Source organism: Silene latifolia, chromosome Y (assembly GCF_048544455.1).
Source record: "Silene latifolia isolate original U9 population chromosome Y, ASM4854445v1, whole genome shotgun sequence".
In the NCBI taxonomy this organism is placed as follows: domain Eukaryota; kingdom Viridiplantae; phylum Streptophyta; class Magnoliopsida; order Caryophyllales; family Caryophyllaceae; genus Silene; species Silene latifolia.
Window position 1 is genome coordinate 131,289,877 of NC_133538.1, and position 8,074 is coordinate 131,297,950.

An 8,074-nucleotide genomic window follows, 5' to 3' on the forward strand; every position below is an offset into this window, starting at 1 on the left:
TTAATTTCCGGTAGTCAATGCACATACGCCAACCTGTGATCATTCTTGTGGGTATTAATTCATTCTTTTCATTTGTCACTACCGTGGTACCTCCTTTCTTAGGTACCACTTGGACGGGGCTAACCCACAAAGAATCCGATATGGGATATATGATTCCCGTATCAAGTAATTTCATGACTTCTCCTTTGACAACTTCTTACATGTGGGGGTTCAATCTTCTTTGGGGGTGAATGGTAGGTCTATGGTCTTCCTCTAGATGAATTCTATGCATGCAAAAGTCGGGACTTATCCCCTTAAGGTCATCTAGAATATAACCTATAGCCTTCTCATGTTGTTTCAACACATCAAGCAATTTTCCCAATTGGTCATCATCAAGTCTATCATTAACAATCACGGGTTTGGTCTTTGATTCATCAAGGTAAGCATATTTCAAATTTGGGGGAAGGGGTTTTAAAGTAGGAGTTTGTACCTTACTTTCTTCCTTTGGAGTTTCATTGAGAATTTGCTCCATCTCCATTAGACATTCCATTCTCATAGCATACTCAACTTCACTTTCATCAACCTCATCATATTCAAATCCCATGATGGGTTCCTCTTGCTCTTGAGCTTGTAAAATATCCTCTAGGATCGATTGCTCATCCTCTATGGGTTGACATGCTTCTACTAGAATATTATGCACCAATTCGGATTGTGCACGAGTAAGTTCCATGTTAGCTAGAGCGGCTTCAAAGAGATCCACCTCCAACTCCCAATACATGCTCTTAGCCTCACTTGCTTCTAAGGCTTCTAATGCTTGCATGGGATCCTTGAAGTAAGGGATACTCAAGTGGTCCTCTACAAAACAGTCTATGAAATCCATCTCGCAAAATATCAAACAACTTGAAAGCGATTAGAGCAAACCTTGAGGAGTTTTACTTCCTCAAGGCGAAGAAAGACACAACTAATAACAATAAAAAGAAATCTAAATCAAACAAACACCGTCCCCGGCAACGGCGCCATTTTTGATTCGATCCCGCTAAGTGTTCACAAATTAAGATGTGGTCGTTCGGTCACGGTCGAATCAAAACACAATTTATAGCTTCACAAACAACTCTACAATTAGTAAAGAGGCAAGTAAAGGTCGGATCCCAAGGGACGGGAGTTGAAATGAGATTTCTATTGCAACTAGTGGTGTCTAAGGGGTGTCACAAATTGGGTTGATGTAGAAGGTCACTAAACTAAAATAGCAATGAAAATAAACAAGCAAGATGAATTAAAGGGGTGTAAACAATTGATTAAAGGCACTAGGGTGTCATGGGATCATAGGGGAATCATGGGACATGATCATACAAACATGTTCTCAAATTATAAGCAAGCAATTATTGTTGTGATGGATTGAGTTGGGTTATATCTTACAATCCTAGGAAAGTTTGGGTCCCGGAGCCGAATCGATTAGATTGTACAACACCTACAAGTCGACTTAATCTTCCCTACTCAACAACATGCATGGTCTAATGAGACTCGAGTTGGGTTATGTCTTACAAGTCTCATTGAAAAGATAGAAGATGATAGTAAATGCAAGGATTCATAGGCTTAGCATTTCATCAAATATAACATGTGCATGAGTTGAGATCAAAACAAGCAAGCAAATAAAACATAAAAGCATATTAATTTAAGCATGAATCATTCCCCATGTTGGTTTCCCCTAATCACCCATTAACCCTAACTAAGAGACTACTCACTTATTATCATGTTGATCATGCTAGCAAGGTTGTCAATCATACCAACAATATGAAACATGATGAATAAATGAAAGTAATTAACAATAATTAAAAAGGGATTAAGAGATTATACCTACTAATGATTCCAATAATAAAGCAAAGATAAAAGAAGTACTTGAATGCTTGATTGAGAGGTTGTCAATCTCCCAACAATAACCCAAATAATCTTCAATTACCCAAAATAAAGGATGAACAAAAGAGAGATTAAAGAACTAAAACTTGGATTAAAACTTGATTAATACTTGATTACAATATTAAAGAGAGATTTGATTGATATTAACTACACTAATTATTGATAAGAAGAACATGCCCCTCTAATTAGACTAATGGGGTATTTATACTGGAAATTAGGGAGGATGCATTAGGGTTAACTAAGGGCTAAACTAGTAATTACACTTTTTAGATTGAGCAAGGAGGAGCCGGTATTTTTCGAGAGAAGGGCTTTTTTCTTCGTAGCTTGGAGAAGACAATCCGTGCTGTGCTGGAATCCGGGAGGAATAGGGTCGGGACGGGCGGATTCTGGCGTTGGAATCCGAGCGGATTCAGGGGAATCCGGACGGATTGTGGAGGGGGAATCCGAGCGGATTATGGCAAAGCCGCTCGGATTGTGCTGCTGCGGGACGGACGGATTGGTGACAATCCGCTCGGATTGTCAGTCAGCAACAAATCTTCTTCTTTTCTTCCCTTTTCTTCACAAATTCCTTGGGGATTTCCTTGGGGACTCAAGGATCCTTTCTCAACTTTGCTCTTCTACTATAATATGTACAAAGGCCTTCTAATCTTGTCTCTCCTTGATGCTTGGTCATTGAATTCGATCAATTTAGTCTCGTTTTGCCATGAAAATGCAAGATTCTTACTCCTTTCCTACCAATGGATCAAAATCTCAAAGAATATGCAAAACAAAGAACTAAAGATAAGAAATGACCCAAATAGGCACTAAAAAGCATGGGAACAAGGCTAATTCGGGGGCTAAATATGCACCAATTATGGTCACAACACACCACTTCGCGGAGCCGTCTAGTCCAACCCTTAATCCTTTTCCTTAGACAAAGGTCATTCATTATAATCCCCTATAAAATCTAGTGCAAAACAGTGGCGGAAACATTGTTGAATGGGATTAAATACACAATGATAAAACTAAATAACCAAACTCGGATTAAAATAAATATAATTTACCAAAAACATTTACGAAAAGGTAGTCGATACAATTGCCACTTTTGCTAAAAAGGGCTAAAAATTAAAACCTCCAAAACATGGTTCTACAATCCAAACCAAACGAAAATAAAAAGTGTAGGATCAACTACTCGCTAGCTCACTCCTCGAATTGCAGCAAACAAATACCTGTCATGTTATATACATAACAACCACAATTAGTGCGGAGTAACTCAGGCGTTCTCCCGCCACATTTCATCAAGTTAAAGGCAAGCAAATGCTAAAACCACAATTACTTGAAATATGAAACCTCAATACATTATAAAATGTTAAAAACATAAATAAGCATTTGAACAATTGAAAATCAAAATTAAGTCCAGAAACATTAAAGTATAAGATACAATATCAAATACTCTTTATGTAAAACTAGCTTAGTGTCTTAGTATAGATTTTCACTCGGACTATGCTAAAGTACCGCGGTTCCACAACAATAATAGGGCGACGTCTTACTTCGCAGTGCGAGGCCCTAGTCTAAGTCTATGTACATAACTCCCGGGGTGCAACACTCCCAGACGACCACCGATGACAATCATCAGTTCTATAGCTAATGGCAAAACTAAGCATATCCTGAGTTTATTATTCTAAACCTTACACCAAACTGTTCCATAAGTATTCAAAACAACTTCAAAAGTGTGTATTATTCAAATCCTTTAAAAAGGAAACCTTCCAAGAAGGCAACTTTCAAAAATAGTAACTTTCTATTATAAATAATGTCATTTAAAAAGTTAGAAAATAAAAGTTATCATCTTATTACTAAATTGGGTAATCCAATTTAAATACTAACCCATTATTTAAAATGATAAAATAATTTAAGTCAAATACTTCTTATAAAACAGGCTCTTAACACATTCTGGAATCATATGAAAAATGACCATAATACCCTTCTCCATAAATTAACTTCCAAACCATTATTTACTCGGTTTAACCAAAACATTGTTTTATTTTTATAAAATCTATTTTAACTTCGATACTCATGAAATTTAACGTGAGTAATGTTTATGATATCTCTAACCAGCATGTAAGATTTCGTAAAAAGACATGCTCATTTGATATACGAACCGAATTAAGAACCAGATTATCATAAAAACCGCAAAACACCATTTTAATTATTAAAAATAGTTTCTGACCAGAAAGGTTCCCAAGAAAATTTGTAGCATTCTGGAGTTAAGCAGAAACACCAAAAATAACTTTCCAGCAACTAAAAATCATAAATACTATTTATTAAAATTTTATTCCGAAAACAACCATAACTGTATTTTATTTATTAAAAATATAATTCAACCCAAAATATTTTTTAACAAAATTTATATCATTCTATAATGCATTACCACAACTAATAAAATAGGTTTCGTAAATTAGAAAAATAAAAAACGAATTAATACCTAATAAACATCAAAACCGCTGAAACATTGTATAAATCATAATAATTATTAATACGATTAAAAGATCGAAACTTTTATGATATTAAGTCTTAAAATTTGTCATAGAACCAGAATAAAATCATAAAGAAGAAATTATACCATGATTAGTAATTTAAAACCCTAGAAATCAATATATTGCGATTATAACAACAATAACATTAAATCTAATAAAAGCAATACTAAATATGATAAAATCATAAGTAAAATATATTTTGATATATAATGAAATATCATAAATTTTGTGCCACGAGAACAAAGATTCGAAATACATAAATTAAATATCATAGTTTGATTAAAACAACGATAATGATAAAAAACAAGCAACTACTCAACAATAACTAATGAAATGCCGAGTCATGCCCTTAAGAGTTACCTCTTATTCGCATTCCAAATCGATGAAATACTCGTTCTCGTACGGATCTTGATGACATCCTCCAAAAACAAACATTCATATATGATTAAATCATATACTAATTAAATAAAAACCAAAACTAAATATATGGCAACGATTAAGGGCAATAATTACCCTTAGAATAGGATGAACGGGTGATGAAGGAAGATCGAACTTAATAAAGAAGCAAGAAGGCAAGCACGTACGTAGAATAAAGAAGCAACAAAACAAGCACGTACGTAAATTTTGTTTTTAAAAACAGAGAACAGCAGAAGCAGCAGGCTTCCGTTCCACTGTTTTTTTGCAAGAGAGAAAGATATGTGAATGATAAGATATTATGTGAACAAATAAAATAAAGAGATGCTAAACACTTTTCAAAATATCTCGGCAAAAGGCTTAAACTTTGATATTAACATGATCATTTGAATAAAACTCGGTCCATTTGAAAAATTGGACAGCAAATCAACTAAGAACGGATTTAAATAAATAAATAAATAAAAACCGTGAATTAAAAGATAAAAATTTAAATCTCATAAGTAAGAATTAAAATATATGAGATTAGAAATGAATGAAAATAGAAAGAGGGTTCAAGAGAAATAATTTCCGAAGTCCAACGAACTAACTCGGAGTAGAATTAGAAAACGAATTAAATGAATAAATAAAACGAGGCTTTAATAATTAGAAATAATAATAGTACACTTGGAAAACAAAGCAATATTCGAGGTATAAAACAATTCAAGAATTCAAGGATAGAAAATAAGTTGCTCGAGAATATATTCCGGGTCAAACCAATTAAATTCGTAATCGAAAATGGAATGTGATTACGAAATCAAATTAGAAAAAAGGCGGGCATTACATTCATAACCAAAGACTGTGACTCTAAATCATGGATGTGATAAAAAGAAGGGAAAGACACTTCTAAAACGGGATGGAAAAGGGTTACGGGATGGATTAGGCTACACCACTTTGCAGAGCCGCCTAATCCAACCCTAAACCATTTTCCTTAGACAAAGGTCGTTCGTAGTTGAAAAAAAAAAGACTAAACCGTAGGGAGGGACGAGTGATACCCTGTCGTGGAAAGGATTAAAAGAGGGGAAAGACGCTTCTAAAACGGGACGGAAAAGGGTTTAGGGTTGGATTAGGCGACACCGCTTCGCGGAGCAGCCTAATCCAACCCTAAACCCTTTTCCTTAGACAAAGGTCGTTCGCAGTGCAAAAACCCAAGACTAAATTCTAGGGAGGGATGGGTGATACCCTATCGTGGATGGGATTAAAAGAGTGGAAACACGCTTCTAAAACGGGATGGAAAAGGGCTTAGGGTTCGATTAGGCGCCACCGCTTCGCGGAGCCACCAAATCAAACCTTAAACCGTTTTCCATATACAAAGGTCGTTCATAACCAAACATATAGTAACATTGTAACTCTAAAACACGAATGGGATTAAAAGAGTGGAAAGATTCTTCTAAAACGGGACAAAGAAGGGTTTAGGATTGGTTTAGGGGTGGATTATGTGTCACCGCTTCGCAGAGCAGCCTAATCAAACCCTAAACCCTTTTCCTTAGACAAAGGTCGTACGTAGTCGAAAAACCCAACACTAAACCTAGGGAGGGACAGGTGATTCCCTGTCATGGGAGGGATTAAAAGAGGGGAGAGACGCATCTAAAACGGGACGAAAAAGGGTTTAGGGTTCGACTAGGCGGCTCCGCGTAGCGGAGCCGCCTAATCCAACCCTAAACCCATTTCCTTAGACAAAGGTCATTTATAACCAAAGATATAGTAACACTGTGACTCTAAAACATGGATGCGATTAAAAGAGAGGAAAGACGCTTTTAAAACGGGACAGAAAAGGGTTTAGGGTTGGATTAGACTTCACCGCTTCGTGGAGCCGCCTAATCCAACCCTAAACCCTTTTCTTTAGACAAAGGTCATTCATAACCAAAAATATAGAAACATTGTTACTATAAAACATGGATGGGGTTAGAGGAGGGGAAGGACACTTCTGAAACAGGACGGAAAAGGTCGTTCATAGTGTAACAACCAAAGACTAAACCCTAGGGAGGGACGGGTGATACCCTATCATGGGAGAGATTAAAAGAAGGGAAAAACGCTTCTAAAATGGGACGAAAAAGGGTTTAGGGTTCGATTAGGCATCACTGCTTCGCGGAGCCGCCTAATCCAACCCTAGGCCCTTTTCCTTAGACAAAGGTCATTCATAGTGCAAAAACCCAGGACTAAACCCTAGGGAGGAACAGGGGGTTCCCTGTCGGGGGAGGGATTAAAAGATGGGAAGGACGGTTCTAAAAGGGGACCGAAAAGATCGTTCGTAGTGCAAAAACCCAAGATTAAACCCTAAGGAGGGACGTGTGATACCATGTCGTGGGAGGGATTAAAAAAGTGGAAAGACGCTACTAAAACGGAATAGAAAAGGGTTTAGGGTTCAATTAGGCATCACCGCTTTGCGGAGCTACCTAATCCAACCCTAAACATTTTTCCTTAGACAAAGGTCGTCCGTAGTACAAAAACCCAAGATTAAACCCTAGGGAGGGACGGGTAATACCTTTCGTGGGAGGGATTAAAAAAAGGGAAAGACGCTTCTAAAATGGGTCGGAAAAGGTTTAGGGTTAGATTAGGCGTCACCGCTTCGCGGAGCCGCCTAATCCAACTCTTAATAGTTTTCCTTAGACAAAGGTCGTTTATAACCAAACATATAGTAACATTGTGACTCTAAAACATAGATGGGATTAAAAGAGGGGAAATACGCTCTAAAATTGAAAGAAAAAGGGTTTAGCGTTGCATTAGGCATCACCGCTTCGCGGAGCCGCCTAATCTTACCCTAAACCCTTTTCGTTAGACAAAGGTCGTTCATAGTAAAAAAAAAACCCAAGACTAAACTATAGGGAGGGACAGGTGATTCATTGTCTTGGAGGGATTAAAAGAGGGGAAAGACGCTTCTGAAACGGGACGGAAGCGGTGATGCCTAATCCAACTCTAAACCCTTTTCCTTAGACAAAGGTCGTTCATAACCAAACATATAATAACATTATGACTCTAAAACATGGATGGGTGCAAAAACCCAAGACTAAACCCTAGGGAGGGATAAAAAAAGAGGAAAGACGCTTCTAAAATGGGTCGGAAAAGGGTTTAGGGTTTGATTAGGTATTATCGCTTAGCAGAGCCACCTAATCCAACCCAAACCCGTTTTCCTTATACAAAGATCGTTCATAACCAAAAATATAATAACACTGTGACTGTAAATTATGGATGAGATTAAAAGAGAGGAAAGACGCATT